This window comes from Schistocerca piceifrons, chromosome 7, assembly GCF_021461385.2.
Source record: "Schistocerca piceifrons isolate TAMUIC-IGC-003096 chromosome 7, iqSchPice1.1, whole genome shotgun sequence".
Lineage (NCBI taxonomy): Eukaryota > Metazoa > Arthropoda > Insecta > Orthoptera > Acrididae > Schistocerca > Schistocerca piceifrons.
In genome coordinates this window covers 480,717,920-480,733,962 of record NC_060144.1, presented here as the reverse complement: position 1 = coordinate 480,733,962, position 16,043 = coordinate 480,717,920, and the positions used below count along the sequence as shown (strand labels likewise).

Genomic DNA, 16,043 nt, shown 5'->3' with positions numbered 1-16,043 from the left:
CCTGTGATAATGCCATGGTCACTAATCCCACTCTCACTGGTAACACCCTAAAACAATTGGGCATGTTTCTAACCAAAAGTCTAAAATACTTATTTTTCATGTGGGTGTTGGGCAGTTATGTGACAGTGTATTCAGTGTTACTTTGCAGTACCGTTTGTCCTTACTACCAACAATGTATGAATAGTTTTATTGGTTGAGACTTGGCAGATTAATGCCATCACCTAAGTAGTATTGTATACTCGGGGTATTTTTGAGATGTCAAGTTTAGCCCTACTTTTGAATAACTTTACAACCAGTGTGTCAGAATCTGATGGCTGATAAGTACAGCCAATTATTAATCTATGTCCGCCAACCGTAGTTACTCTTGTGGTTCTGAGACTTTACTGTAAGTACTCCAGCAGTTGACAACTGATATTTCAAGGCTGTCACTGTTTGGATTTAATGACCAAACTGTTGGTATAATTGCTTTATATGATACTAATTTTTCTGCTGGTGATCTCAGAGTTTCACTTGAAAAGCATGTGTGCCCTACAGATGCTCAGCCACACATGTAGCCGTTTTAGGTCTATAGCACTGATCAACTTTTCCTAGGCTCTTTTGCAAGTGTCCACTATGTAGTGTGGATCAAGGAAGCTACAGCCAGTCTTGTCATAGAACCACCTGTTGTGTTACGTTGCACCACAATACAGTAGCAATAAGCAGGTGAATGCGGGAGGAGTGGAAGCAAACTCTCAACCTCATGATCACTACATTGGTCCAGGTCGTCACCAATTTGGATATATTTTTTCCATAACTTTTTTCATAGTTTTTTTTACCTATTCTCTTCACCCATCATTACAGGTTCTTCTTAGGCTCTCACAGAATTAAGCTAACGGGAGGAGGAAACTTCTTGTTGTTAAATTTTCTTTTCAACTGATTTTTTTGTACCTTTAGAAATGTACAGCAGCTTGCTGATATTGCTTCTCTGAAGATATTCCATAGATCATATTAACTTTATTATATTCACAAATAATCACACCCAAGATACCACAAAACTTTCTTTGCAGCTTGGTGGATAAAACAGCATTACTGAATTTTGGCTTATACAAATGTTTTTACCGATTATGGACTTTGACTGTTTCTTCGTAAAAATAAATAAATAAAAATGTATAGCTTAAAATTATTTCACTGCTCAAGGTAGTTTACATAAAATCAATTCTCCACAGATGTTCAGCAATAGTCTCCCACTTTGTTTCTGATAATTATTTTTCAAATTTTCAAACGCAACCTTCACTCGGCGTATAATCGGCTTCATTATATTTTTTTACAAATAATTCCACACAATATACAACCAAACTTTCTGCCTTTTAGATGTACTAGTTTCAGTGTCATTAACAGCTTGGCACATAAAACAGACTTTACCGCTTAGTGGGTGATCAGACACCAATTGATTTATAATATCAAAATATATAAAACAATGCAATTCTTTTACTTTAGCAATGTACAATAATTAAACAGCAGCAGTGCAGACAAGTAGTGTCTGCACACGATACAGTAATTGGCGCGCAGTGACCTATTTTTGTTCAAAACTGAGGGTGAGTTCATTCATTTGTTCAGAAGGGGGGGCTGGCAGTGTGTGCCCCCTCTCAGCTAGTCAGTGATGACACAATTGAAGTGTGTGCCCTGCAGTCTTTCCCAAACAATTTTACAGAACCTACTCAGTTTTAAAAAAATTGCATTATGTGTCAGCTTCATGATGAAGTGCTCATCATTTCATTAATGGTCACAGTTATAGTGATATTTGCATGTAAGTAAGACACTGCATGATGTTTGAAATAGTTTGCAATGAAAAATAGGGGTCGCTATGATTTTGTGTTTGATGGATTTTACAGAATATGTTGCTGTGTATGAAATTTAGCTAACATATTGAATTTTTCTTTGGACTTGGGTGGAGGTCGCTATCTGTCACCAATATTGAGGAAAGTGATCTGATGTAGCCCCTTGCAGTGCCGCCCACATTGCCACCTCCCAGTCAGCCTGCACGCTATTTGTTCATTTCTTTCGTCAGTCAAGTCGACTGAATCGAGTTATCGAGTAGTTGTACTTTCCTGTGTAGCACATGTGTCCGCATCATCATATTTTATACGTTTCTGTCTTGCACATAGATAGCTAACACATATCAACGAGAAAAGTCACGGCCATTCTATAGTGATCTCAATACATTATTCTGTCTGACATTTGCTTGGTAAAAGTCACTATTTTTGTGTACAGAGGCCCTTCAGTACGTAGCGTTATAAATACGGACTATTCACCGGACAGGAAGCTAGTTTACGTTCAGAAGCAGAAATATTAAGACTGAAGAATTAATAAGTAAAAAGTCCTAGTTGTAGCAAGTGCAAACGTGAAGATTACTCAAGAGTGAGAGTGATCAGTTGGTTGTGAAGTATTAATAATAGTAATTTCTCAGTAAAAATATTGTTACAAGACTCGTAACAATATTTTTACCAATAATGTAACAATAGTTTCCCATCTGTTGATGCATATATCTCCAGTAATGAGGTGGTATTGTCTTGTATGTGTGTATAATCAGTTTAAATAAAACTTTCGTAAATTTTGCATGTGACTTGATTATTTTTTATTATGGTAAAAGTAAAGGTAGCTCAAGATATCTTAAGCGCCCCCCCTTGAGGTTTTTCTGTATCCACCACTGGATGTAAAGTATTCATTTGTGATTGTGTGCACCGGCACTAAAGCCAGAGTGAAATATCCACAACATTCCTGATATTTCCTAAATGGCTTGAAATACTGAAATGAGGTTTTGGCAAATGATAACACAGAAAGAGGAGGGTATTTTGCCACACGGCTATTATGCAAAACTTTATTATCTACCTTGTTATTCCACTAACTACAGACTTTTTTGAAGCAAAAATGTTACGCTATGGGTTTTGGAACAACATATGTGAAGACATTACATGTTTATTTTTGTTCTGAAGACCTGCTTTTTCGTAATCTATTGACCTTACTTTCCCCTCATTTTCCCACTTAATAAACCACTGTTTTAAAATTATCTCACACTTGCGTCTGCATAACATGTCAGTGAGGAGACATTGTGAAAATTCCACTGTGTTTTGACAAAAGAAGCAAATTTTAATGTGGCAACAAGAGAAATGTGCAGTTTTTGCCCAAAATTTGTCACGCATGATGCTTCTCTGAAAGTTAGAAATGGTTAACAAGCCAGGTGAAAATAAATTGTTGCTACTGTTTCATTTTCTGCAGAATTCTTTTTACATACTAACCAAAGCAGAGGTAACAGATCTTTCTGAATGGCTTCCATGCAAGTTTAGGAATGGAGAAGTTCCATTTAGTATTTTTATAAACATGTGAGCTTAGGCTTCAGTTTAGGATCACACTTCCCTTACAGCACCTGCATGTAACCCCCACCACTACTGCTCTCCCCGTGTGTGCCCTGCCGATTTCACATCTACCGGCCACATTATTATGCGTGCACACTACAGTGGCATCTTCTCCTGTGGGCTGACCATTGGCTGGTAGGTTTTCCACGACTGACTGCTTATCAGACACATCACAAAGAAAGTATACAATGCTGGTCTCTTCTGCTCTCACTTGGTAACATGCAAGAGACAAGGTAAACACAGTTACGTAGTTTGATTTACTATTTTAACCCTAATACAGTAAAGACATTGCTTACACATAACACAAACTCGCCTAATGCAACACAGCACTCCAGGAACGTAAGGTGACAAGAAGTCTGGTTTCGAACCCCCACTTTGCTCCAGACCAGAGTCCTCAGCACAATGCTGCAAATCAACAACTGTACAGACACCTCACAAGTGAGGTTAACTGTCTTCACCACTTCTTCCAGCCTCTGCAAAGAACTGAAAATGGCCTCAGAATCCATGTGACAATGTCACTGTTGCTAATGTGAGTGACAATCCACATTTGACTGCAATCTGTGCTGTGCTCTCGATTCCTCCTGGGATGGCCTCTTCCACTTGGCTGACAATTTCTTGCAGGATACACACCGAGTACACATTTTGTCACTTCTGTGCCACGACACTCCTCTACTGGAATACAAGTTGCTGGCAGGCAAGCTCTGCAGGGCATTTACAACAGGAGACTGCCCTGCCACTGTATCGTTGATGAATTACACAGCCACTGGATAGTCATCAATGCAGCTTCCAGCTGTTTATGAACAGCAACCTGCTCCTTCATCACAACCTCACAATGGCCCCAACTCCTAGCCTTTGTAGGCATGATTTTAGATTTTTCAAAGACATATAACTATAACTAAACCTGCAGACTTGTTGTCTAATGCAGGTTGTGTAATATAAGTTGTAATTAAATAAATATTTAAACACTCAGGATTAATGTTCCTCATATTCCTTGGTCTGTCAGATTTGATTGTAAACTCAAGCTTTCAACTACTTCCTACTTTGTTATCATCAGGAGTTACAGCCATGTGCATGTAAGAAGGTAGACGTTAGGGTGATGTACAGGCACAAGGAGCAGTGTACCACATGACATTCCAGCTAACAGCATGTTGGTCCACTGCGTGACAGCAAGAGGCGGTGCAGTACCAGCAGTGGGAGTGAGTGATGAGTAAGCTGGCGATGCTTAGGGTGGGTGGTGCCGGGCCAGGTTGGCCTGAGTCTTTGTCCGATCTTACGTATGCAGGGGTGGGCAGTTGCTGGGTGTGATTGTCATTTAAAGATTGTGGAGGCAAGAGCACAACAGCATTGCCAGGTGACTATGAGAAGGGGTTGTCAGCTTGTTGTCCACATTTGACAGCTGAAAGTGCTTGGTCTGGTGTTACCAGCATGAATCACCAGTGCCTCCTGCGTGAGGGCAGACAGGACCATGGGAATGTGTGGAATAAAGTTGTTGTGGAAATGGTGGAGGCTGTGATATGGCATCAGAGGCATACCGGGCTGTTGATGGTGGTGGAGGTGAATTTGGTGCATCACACTTAAGCTGCAGGAGAGGTAGAGGGGCAGGCGTATGAGCATCTTGAATGTTGGGGATGCTGGTGCCTGTGTTAGCGACTGGTTTGTCAGTGCCAGTGCAGCATTGTGGGTTTCCGACAGCCGAAGTGTGGCAAGCCAGCATCTTGTAGGTTTCAGCAATGGAGGTGCTTGGCACGGTGTCATCAGTGGTGGCACCATCGGAAGCACTGGCATTGGTGGTGGTGTATCTGTTGGTGGTGGCGTACGTGTTCTATGGGATTTTGACAAGGATGATAGTCGGCCTGGGTGGTGTGGGATCAGGCAGTGTAAAGGTGGGCTTCATCTTATCGATCAGAATGCTGGTTAGGGGTACCGTGGAGATGCGCTGGTTAAGGGTACCATGGAGATGTAGGGTAAACATCTTGGAGTCCTACTTCAGGATCCAGTGCAGACGAGTAATGCAAGCGAAGTGGAGGCTGGTGAGCATCAGTGTACTGCATAATGTGGGTGCATGACATGAGGTTGCCGTGAATGAATGGTCTGCATTCATCGGCCACTGGGGAAGGGTGGCCCACTGGGGCGTCATGCAGTCCTGCAAGGTGGGATGATGTTATTGGCAGTCTCCAGGAAGTTGCCAAGCATGGTGAGTGGTTGGCCACAAACAAGGTCAGCAGTAGAGGTCTCAAGGCTGGCCTTGCAGCCGACACAAAGGCCTAAAAGTACCAGTGGCAAGGCAGCATTCCCCCAGTTGTCGTGGCAGGTGAAGGCGGCCTTCAAGATATGGTGGAGCCATTCCACCGTGCCACTGGCAGCTGGATAATAGCTCAGTGTCAGGTGTAGGTTAACCCATCAGTGGTCTGTCGGTGCACAAAAAGGTTGAAACGAGCAATCCACATAGAAACTAAAGTGGCAGCTACAGTGGTAGCAGCATTGTCAGATATTTGCATTCCCTCAGGCCAGGGGGTGAATCTGTCCAATGTGATGAGGTGGTAGCAGCAATTTTCAGAGTAATGTAGAGGACCGACGATGTTCAGTTCAGCATGTATGAAGCGAATGCCTAACATCTGGGAAGGTGATGGGCGTGTGTTCATGGTGGCCAACCTTGACATGCTGATGGGTGAGGCAGGTGCGGGCCCAGGTTCTGCAGTCCCTCTGAATACCTGGCCACACAAAATACTGCATCATCAGAATGGCAGACATGACCACACCAGGATGTGCCAAGTTGTGTAATTGGTCGAATATGACCTTCCAGAAGGCAGCGGTCAGAAGTGGGCACAATGAGGCAATGGATATATAGCACCAGATACTGCTGTCTCAGCTGGAAATTGCTGAACATCGAATGCAGAGACGGGCGAATTCTGGGTCATACTCCTGGACTGTGCTAAGTGCCTCGTAGTCCAGGGATGAGGCAATGGCGAAGGTGCATCTGAAGCACTCAGCAATGACATTGTCAGTTCTGATGGCATGATGTATGTCGGTAGTAAATCCAGAGATGAACAACAGCTGCCAGAATTGACATGGGGAGTGCTGGTAAAATGTCTTTCACCGGAACAAATGTTACAGGCATGTGGTTGGTGAAGATTGTGAGTTCACAGGCTTCCACTAATAGCCGAAAGTATTTGACTGTCTTGTAGGTTGCGAGGAGCTCTCTGTTGTATGCACTACAGCGTTGTTGAGCAGCAAAAAGCATGCTGGAGAAGAAAGCGAGAGCTGCCAGGTGTCACAAGCATGCTGCTGCAGGAAAGTGTTGATGGTTGTGTGGCTGGCATTGACCAAAAGGGCAAGTGGGGCAGTGGGGTGGGGATGGGCAAGCTCCACTAAGTATCACTTGCGGCAAAGAAGCTGTCCTCCATTTGCATGGTCCACGGCACTGGCTTGTTGCCCTTCGTTTTGATGCCATGGAGGGCAGCTCATGCATAACACCATGGTTCCTCAGATGGCGCCAGAAGAAGGTTAATGTACTGAGTAGGTAGTGGAGTCCCTTGAATGTCTTGCCGGGCAGGGGAAGTGAGCCAGCAAAGGGGATGAGATGGTCCAGGAATACCACCTCACTGGTGCTGAGAAGTCACTTTGCTGTGTTTATGATGATGCCAGCATCCTGGAGGTGTTCAAAAATATTGCAGAATGGCTCATGGTGTTTCTTGGGCTTAGCCGTAAAAAAAAATGAGTATCTCATCCAAGTAAGGAAAACAGCAGGGCAACGCTCGCAAGACACGGTCCAAGAAATGCTGCCACATTTGAGCAGCTTTATGCAGGCCAAAGGTCATGAAGGTCCTCTTTCAGAGCCCAGATGGCGTGATGATGGCAGTTTTCTGGATGTCCTTGGGTCCAACCTGAATTTGGGTGAATGCCTTGGCACAGTCGATCATGCTGAAAATTGTAGCTCCAGCCAGCATATTGTTGTAGCTTCATATTAGCAGCACCAGGTGCCATTCAGTGATGGTAAGGGCATTTAGCTTCCAATAACTGGTACATGGGTGCCCCCCTCCTTGGCAAAGTATGGACATCCACACGCTCTTCAAAGGACACAGCATGCCCACAGTGAGCAGCTGATCAAACTTGGGCTTGGCAATCTTGAATTTGCGCAGTGGCAGGGCCCATGGCTAGCAGAAAGAGGGTTGTCTGGGGCTGGTGTTGATTTAGTGGACAGTAGAATGGTGGACCGCCTAAGGTATGCTGGATGGGGGAGTCAGAGCAGGAGATTGCACTAGGAGATCAACATATGGCCAGAACATGAGCAAAATGAGTGGTGCATTTTGTTGATCTCCTGGTATCGCTGTCAATGAGGTGCCAGCTAGCAATATCAGGGAGAAGTCCACTCCGATAATGGGGCAAGTGATGTCAGCAATGGTGAAGGTCCATGGGAGGTCTCATTGCAGTCAGTGTGTCTCATGCCTTTGTCTCGTGCACCCTGTCAGTGAGGCTGGCGGTGATGGTTAGGGGGGAGGTCAGCATGTGATGTCACAGCCATCTGTATCAGGGCCAGGAGGTGAGCCAGCCAGATGTTGTACAGAGAACCATTGGAGACCATACATGGCTCCGTCAGGCTCTGGAGGTGGCACAGGAATTCCAAGGGTTGCCAGTCCCAACAGTATTCAGAGGAAAGGAGGATCGGGGCGCACTGCTTTTTGGACATCATGTGTTGCATCATCAGAGTGTCTCATAGTGCTCAGTGGCTGGGGCTGACGAGATTATGTTGTGCAACTCCACGCACATGTTGGCTCAAGTTGGCTGATCACCATAGTGAACGAGTGGTGGTGATGCGGGGAGATGGCAGAAGTAGTTGCAGGAGAAGGAGCCAGTGTGCAGGCATCGGTGTGGAGTCTGGTGCCGAGGACTTGGGCACCAGTGGTCGCGTCGCCGCGAGTTGCACGCACAGGTCAGCATTGCACCATTCCAGTTCTGCAAGGTGTGTGATCAGCAGGTGGAGCAGGAGTCACATGTGCCAAGGCATCGATTGAGCCAGTGGCAAAAGCCATAGTTGTTAGGTTCCACAAGGGATGATGAAACACACACAAGAGAAACAACTCATGATCCAAAGCATTAAATTGAATAAGTTAATTGTCGAGTCGTCAGTGTAGGAAAGCTTCCATACATAACATAACAGTTTGGTTACGAAATATTGAAACAAGGCACGGTAGGCAAGAACAGTGACCACATGTGGTTAAGAAACACATTTTTAACGACTACGCTACTACAAAAAACATAAATTTACAGTTGCTGAAGAAAGTCTCTTGCCAATTTGTGGCACTAGGCAAAGGTATGGCCCAGTTGGAATAGTGTACACAAAGGGAAGTCATAACCTTGTCCCTGAGTATCACCAGCACAAGGCTGATATTTTTTGACATATGACACAGTATTAATTACAGAAGAGGCAGTGCAAGACACTGATTTACGTGCCCAGCTGCTCGCAAGATGTAGAGACAACACAGTGTGGGTGTGTCTTGAAACTATGATAAGCATCTCGGTATGAAGCATGTCGCCATGTGGCATGTCTGCTGTGGCTAGGAACTGAGCTATTGTCCCATACTGGTAGCCAGCAACAATAGCATGCAGATATCTGATCAACTGCATCGCAAGATCGGCAGCTTGGGATGGAAGCAAATGCATGAAGGAAGAAACTCACTGCATAAGCAGATGGCCATAGCGAGCTAGGAACATACAGAATTGATAAAAGGGGAGGGTCTAACATGTGGGTCATAGTGTGATAACATTTTTCAAGGGCATTATAAATGTTTCGGCCTTTTGCTAGACGCTCCATAGTTTTTGAAGGGGGGAAAAAAAAAACAGGAAGAAAAGTGACGACGGAAAATGATATTTTTAGTGCTATACATTGAAAGATCATCCACAGAGAAACATTTTTTTACATATAATATGAGGTCCAAAGTTAATAATGTTAGAGTTACTGTGTTTTCTTGCTGTAGCTTGGGTACCCATCATTCTGCGCGTCTAGCAGCTGTCTATTCATGAGCATTCTTGCAATCAATAGAGTGAAACTGCCAAAACATGAATATCTTTCACACCATGCATAACACACAAATGTAATCTTGCTACATTTACATTTTTTCTGGTGCATTATTGGTGGAAAACACATCTGATTCACATGGCTAAACACAGATCTATCAAAGATCAATTTGGACGTGTTCCAGCCATATAAAACCATATCTTAAAGGACAGGCGTCAACAGCTGGTTATGGACAAATGGAAGAATTTTGATAGAGTGGATACTATCTTGTAATTTTCTGCTCTGCTGTGATGTCGCACGATTTTGAAGACATGCAGTGAAATTCTTTGTCTGCCAGCAAAAGTAATCATCACCCAGTTGACAAAGACAGATACATTTTGGTGGTATCACTTCCACAGTGCAAATCAGCTGAGCATCACCATCTACAAAAGTCCTACCATAGCTTATCATGTCATTTTGGTTACCCCAAGGATCGAGTGTCAGGGCAAATATGTTTTTTGCTGCACCGAAGGTTTCACAACATGATCCAAATATGATTGATACAGTTGGGAGGTCAGCTTTCCTGATTTTTAGCACATGATGAAAATGTTTTCAAATTCTCTTTGGAGTGCTTCAGCTTCTTGAGAGACCCATGGACAGAAATTTCCATTGGGTTCTTGCAAACACAAGAACACTGTTGGCAGCAGTTTTCCAGTTGCAGTGATGAAATATTGCATAATGTATGAATGTGTAACTTTTGTCACACTACCAAATGGAACGAACATTGTTTTCTCACCTTAATGAGCCAATGTACTTTCTATATTGGCATGATGCTCACATCCTGTTTGCGGTGTTTCGGTGATTGACAAAATCTCAGTCATAGGTGGCAGTCAAGACCTTGGTCTGCCATTGAAAGAGCTCGGCAGCTTAAAGGGCTTTTTCTATCAATGTCTCTTCTTTTCTGGAAATGTAGTTGGTGACAAGACATTGGTGAATTGTGTGTGTCACTTTGAACCTCTTTTTCCCGTGACAATGATGCTGTGAAATGAAAATCACTGTCCTCTGATTTATTGAACATACTTGCTGCTATCACCCATTGCTGAAGTTGTTACGCACTCTACATGCTCTCTGGCTTCAACGAATTTGTCGAATGTCCATTTATTGAACACATTTAATTTGTCAACTCTAGATCCTCTGTTTTGGATGCCTGTTTCCCACTTCTTCACTAAGTCCTTTCTCATTAACGTTGATGTCCCTTGGTCTGCAGTGTTTTCATACTCCAATTAGGATGTCACTTTGGGACTGTAACTGCAGTTATTTTGACATCCAGTGGTACTTGCTCTGTCCCCTTACTACATTCGTAGTGCCCCCGCCCATTATACTCATTACTCGCGGCGCATTGCCGATTCCCGTAAGAGTTCGGGCACTGTCTGTGCATTCGCACAAACAGGAATCGGCAACACGCCGCAAGTAATGAGTATAATGGGCGGGGGGACTACGAATGTAGTGCGGGACAATACATTGAGAATATGGGTTTTGTGGGAGGCGTGCCAGAGATAAATCCCTGCAGTTGCGCTATCCTCTGTGCCCTTGGTGGCTCAGATGGATAGAGCGTCTGCCATGTAAGCAGGAGATCCCGGGTTCGAGTCCCGGTCGGGGCACACATTTTCATCTGTCCCCATTGAGGTATGTCAATGCCTATAATCGGCTAAAGGTGTTCTTTAATTGTAATCTGTAGTTTCTGAAAGTATTTACATGGAGTGTAGCCAGGTATGGAAGTGAAACATGGATGATAAATAGTTTAGACAAGAAGAGAATAGAAGCTTTCGAAATGTGGTGCTACAGAAGAATGCTGAAGATTAGATGGGTAGATCACATAACTAATGAGGAGGCACTGAATAGAATTGGGGAGAAGAGAAATTTGTGTCACAACTTGACTAGAAGAATGGATTGGTTGGTAGGATATGTTCTGAGGCATCAAGGGATCACCAATTTAGTATTGGAGGGCAGCGTGGAGGGTCAAAATCATAGAGGGAGACCAAGAGATCAATACACTAAGCAGATTCAGAAGTATGTAGGTTGCAGTAGGTACTGGGAGATGAAGCAGCTTGCACAGGATAGAGTAGCATGGAGAACTGCGTCAAACCAGTCTCTGGACTGTAGGCAACAACAACAACAAAATGTTTGTTTCTAGGCTATCTTTCGATGTATAACATTGAAAATATTATTTTCTCTCATCAACTGTGACCTTGATTTTTTTTCAAAAACTAGAGAATGTCTAGCAAATAGCCAACACGGTGTCTCTTTATTTTCATTATAGAATGTTCTTGAAAAACTTGATCAAAAATTATGACTGACATGTCAGACTTTCCTCTTGTAAGACAGATGTGCGGCAAAAGGCCTCCACAAGACTATTTTAAGCAACAGTAGATTTGTCAAAATCACGATATTTAATGTGGCATCATTGCTTGTGCACCATTCTGAAATTGTATGTAAGCATGCTATAGGATCAGCTTGTGATAATTAAGTACCTGTGCCTTTTCATTTCTTACAAACTGCTAAATTAAAATCTCATTTACTGTAGTCTTTCTTTCAGAACACTTTTTTCAGATATCTGATCTTAGAATACATGTGGTGCTCATCAGAAACAGTTGTAGCTCTACGTATCAGCATGTTTAAAACAGTTGGGCTGGATGATGAAAGCTTTTGACATTGTGATATAGGTCAATATGTGTTGGTTTCCGGTAAACAGTGTGACCAAGCTGCCCATCTAATTTTCATTCCAGCAAAACATAAAAATGGTAGTTTTCCCTCTCTTCATTTCAGCAGTGATCTTGATCTTAGCGTGCATACTACTCATATGATAATGAACAGGTGAAGAGCTTCTATCCCGTGTGGACAGATCATGAAGGTGTTATCAACATAACAAAAGAAGCAAGCTGGTCAAAGGTGAGCTGAATTCATTGTGTGTCCTTCAAGATGCTGCCTATAGAAATTAGCTGCTACCAGAGACAGTGGAGAACCCAAGGCTATTCCATCAATCATTTCAAAGAATTTACCACTATACAAAAAGTAGGTGAATTTTATCTACCATAGCTGCTGTTTAACTCCATGACTGTTTCTTTAATGGATAATGTTGAAGAACATCCACTAATCATCACAATGGAAGGCAATTCATTTAAAATGTGATCACTTTTGGGCTTATGGCCATTTTCAGATGATTACATCCTGTTTCGTCTTCAAACATTCAGTATTGGGATCCTCTGTTGTTGGCTATTTGACTGAACATTGTCACAGTTCATGTTGTAATGTATAGAACTGAGTACACCTGCAGTCATGTAGAGATGATTGGGTGGACTGGGTAAATTCAGGCATTGTCATTCATACGTGAAGCAAGTGAATGACAAATTGATCATTTGATTTGTTGTGAATTACAAAAAGGCTTTCATCTAAATAGAAAACACACACTTTCACACAAGCACAACTCACACTCGCTAGACCAATACCTGTGGCAACTGAGGCCAGGCTGTGCATAGCAACCACACCCCCGATGGGAGAAGCAGTCTGTGGGTGATGGAGATAAAGAGGAGGCTGGGGCTGGGAGGGGAAGGTACCACGCACTGCAACACACTGAGGGCAAGAGGTTAACTCTGAGTAGTTTTGCAAACTCAGATCCTCGCACACTACATCCTTCCTTTGAGAGCAGAAGGTCCCTGTTGCCATCATGAGTGGAGCAGAACAGGAACACTAACGGTCACTTAGAATATCAGCTGAGAGGTATTTCAGCCCAACCACACACAAGTTGGCATTACTGGGATGGCACCAGACGTCTAACCATTGGACAGGCTGGTGCCACTCTTTGCAGCCTTCGCCTGGATTTTTGAAACCCACGGCCACTGGCTCTTCTGCAGTTTCATGCCATTTTGGGGAATCTATGACTTAACTGATAGGCAAACCCAGAAATTTTTATGTTACCTCCACTTAATGGTCATGTACTCAGGAAAGCTATCTGTGGTTATAGATGGCTTGAGAAAATTACCTTTAATGCATAGTGAAACAAATTAAATTCATTGTCTTTTTGATAAAGGGTTTCATAGTCCTGCGCCTACTACACCTGAACTTGAAATTGTACAATCGACCCAAAACTGTGATTGGAGCAGCTGTTTTAATTTTATGTTATGACCTATCTTTCTATAGTGGTGTGCTGGACTACTATAGAGACTTCAACACACGCTCTAAACACGTCAGGAAAGTCTCGGTGTTACAGCTGTATGTGGCTGATCATGATATGCTTACTAACTTTGTCTCTTCAGAGGTGTTTGATGGAGCAGAGCATTAAACCTTTGATGCCCTTTGAAGAAATAATAATAAAAATGAGTTCTGATGTTTTCTGCATATCTGAAGCAACATCACATGTTGCAGCATTAAATAAATGCTTAGATAAGGATGAGACAGCACAAAAAAAAGTACATGACTTACCACACATGAGAGCCTTGTTAAAAGCTGAATTACAAAGTTGTCACCTTCTTAATGAAGACCCAAATTACTTGACTGCTACCTTTCTTGATCCATGATTTTAGACGGACTATTTGGGTATTGTTGAAGGTGATATAGTTCGGCAGAAGATCCTGTTGGAGTTTTGTGAAGCATCTTCCAATTCCTGGTAAAAGAAGTAGAGGAGATAAAGCTGAAATCAACAATGACTTGCGAAGCTCAAGAAATGTTTTAGGATTGCTTTAACAAGGTGGCAAATGAAAATAATGATATTCAATGTGACGGTCAAGAAACAAGCGAACTGATTTCGTTCCTGACCCGTATATTTGGTGGTCAACTAATGTGAAATAGTACCCAAAGTAGACAAAATTTGACAGAATTTAGTTTTCAGCACCTGGTAGTGGTCTGTAAAATGAAAGACTTTTCTCTGAAGCTGTCCTTGTTTATGAAGACAAGCAAATTAGTTCATTACCTCTTAATGTAGAGAAATTGGAGTTAATTCACCATAATTTGCCTTTAGTTCAAGTACTAATTTTTTGTTTCCTTGAATGAATAATAAATGATGATTTGATTTGAAGATATTGTAGTTTTATTTGTGTTTAGGGAATCTTACATGGGAATTAAAAATGAATTACTAATTTAGTATCCACAGGACAGGGCGGATGATGGAAGTTGCTGGACATCTGTTTCATCTCAAGTTATTTTGTATACTTCAGGTATTTAGTACCAGATATGTCCGGAGGGTGCACCTAAATATCTCCATGCAGCAGTGAGGCTGGCAATGGAATTGGAAGAAATCGAGATTGCAACAGGGGTGAGAGAGAAACAAAGTGTGTTTACAGCTAATGTAAAATGTTTTAATTGTGGGTGTATGGAGTATGCGCAAAGGCTGTGCCACCAGTCCAGAAGGAATAGGTGGAGGGAGGAGGGGGGGGGGGGGGGGTGTATGAATCTTCAGCAGTAATACAGGAATAGTAATGGTGGTATTCAGAGTGGTGGTAATAAGCACCCGTTAAACTCAAAAAATGGCATTCCCAGCAAAAACAAATGCAGGAAATATGAATGCAGAGGTAGCATGTGCCATAGTGGGTATAGTAAGTGGAAAAGGGATAACTTTCCATCGGACACAGGGGCACATGTGTCAGTGGGCTTGAGAGATTTATTAGGTAGGAGGCAATGGAACCCACCATGTTACAGGTTGAAGGAGATGCAGGATAATGATATATGGCCACTGGGGTCGGTAAAGGTGAATTTTCTGTTGGAGACAAGTTTAGGCAGTGTTTAGAAATTGTGTCTCATATAAGCAAGGGTGACAGTATGATCCTATGGTTAGACTTTCTGCATCAGCATAATGCCATTATTGACCTTCGATGATGTATGGTGGAACTTACAAGGGAATGGTCACCCCCTCCCCCATGGCCAGGAAGACTACACCGAAAGAAACACTATGTAAAAATTTTAGCTGCTAAGACACACTGCAAGTGTTTTTTTTTTTTTTTTTAAATATGTTGAGAATTGCCAAGTTTGCAGTTCGCCAGTTGGTTCGAGGAATATACCTGTTCCATAGCTGTAGTAGACTGTACACAGGCAACACAGCAGGTGAATAGCTTTTGTAGATGGAATATCAGTAAACAGGTACACGGTGCAAAGTAATAATAAATTCAAAAATGGATTTCAATTTCCGCTGATAAGTTTCTCTGACACAATTGTTCAGTCATTATTCGTTCAGATTCCCAACTCATTTGACATCTGTAACAAGTAAAAGCTCCCTTTATGTTACCACAAAGTGTTAACAGTGGAGATAAAACTGAATTAATTTTCTTTGTGTTATCTTTGTACATGCTTGCTAGTAGCATCTGTCTTTGTGCAAGCTCCGAGTTTCACAGTAATGCGGAACTGAATTAATGTTTTCAATCTTGCAAAGAGAACGTGGTATGCAGTTGAAATTGCCTATTTCCTCTGAAGATTTACATATGTATTATTTTCTAATTAATTTCTTGGACATTCATGGTGACATTTCATCAGAAATGATTCCATGAATTGTGGTTCAAACAAACCCTGTTTGCTCATTAAAGACCAGAACAAAAATATAGTACCTTCCTAGCTGAAAGAAAACATTATGGTAGTAGCTTTCTGTGAGAAAGAAAATACTGTAATTTTTT

At 42.4% G+C, this 16,043-nt stretch overlaps 1 non-coding gene across 1 annotated transcript; it reads left to right on the top strand.

The window, feature by feature from the left end:
* Positions 1 to 10,973: 10,973 nt before the first annotated feature.
* On the top strand, positions 10,974 to 11,048 carry Trnat-ugu. The gene has a single exon. It is a non-coding gene; the product is annotated as a tRNA-Thr (tRNA).
* The last annotated feature ends 4,995 nt before the right edge of the window (positions 11,049 to 16,043 follow it).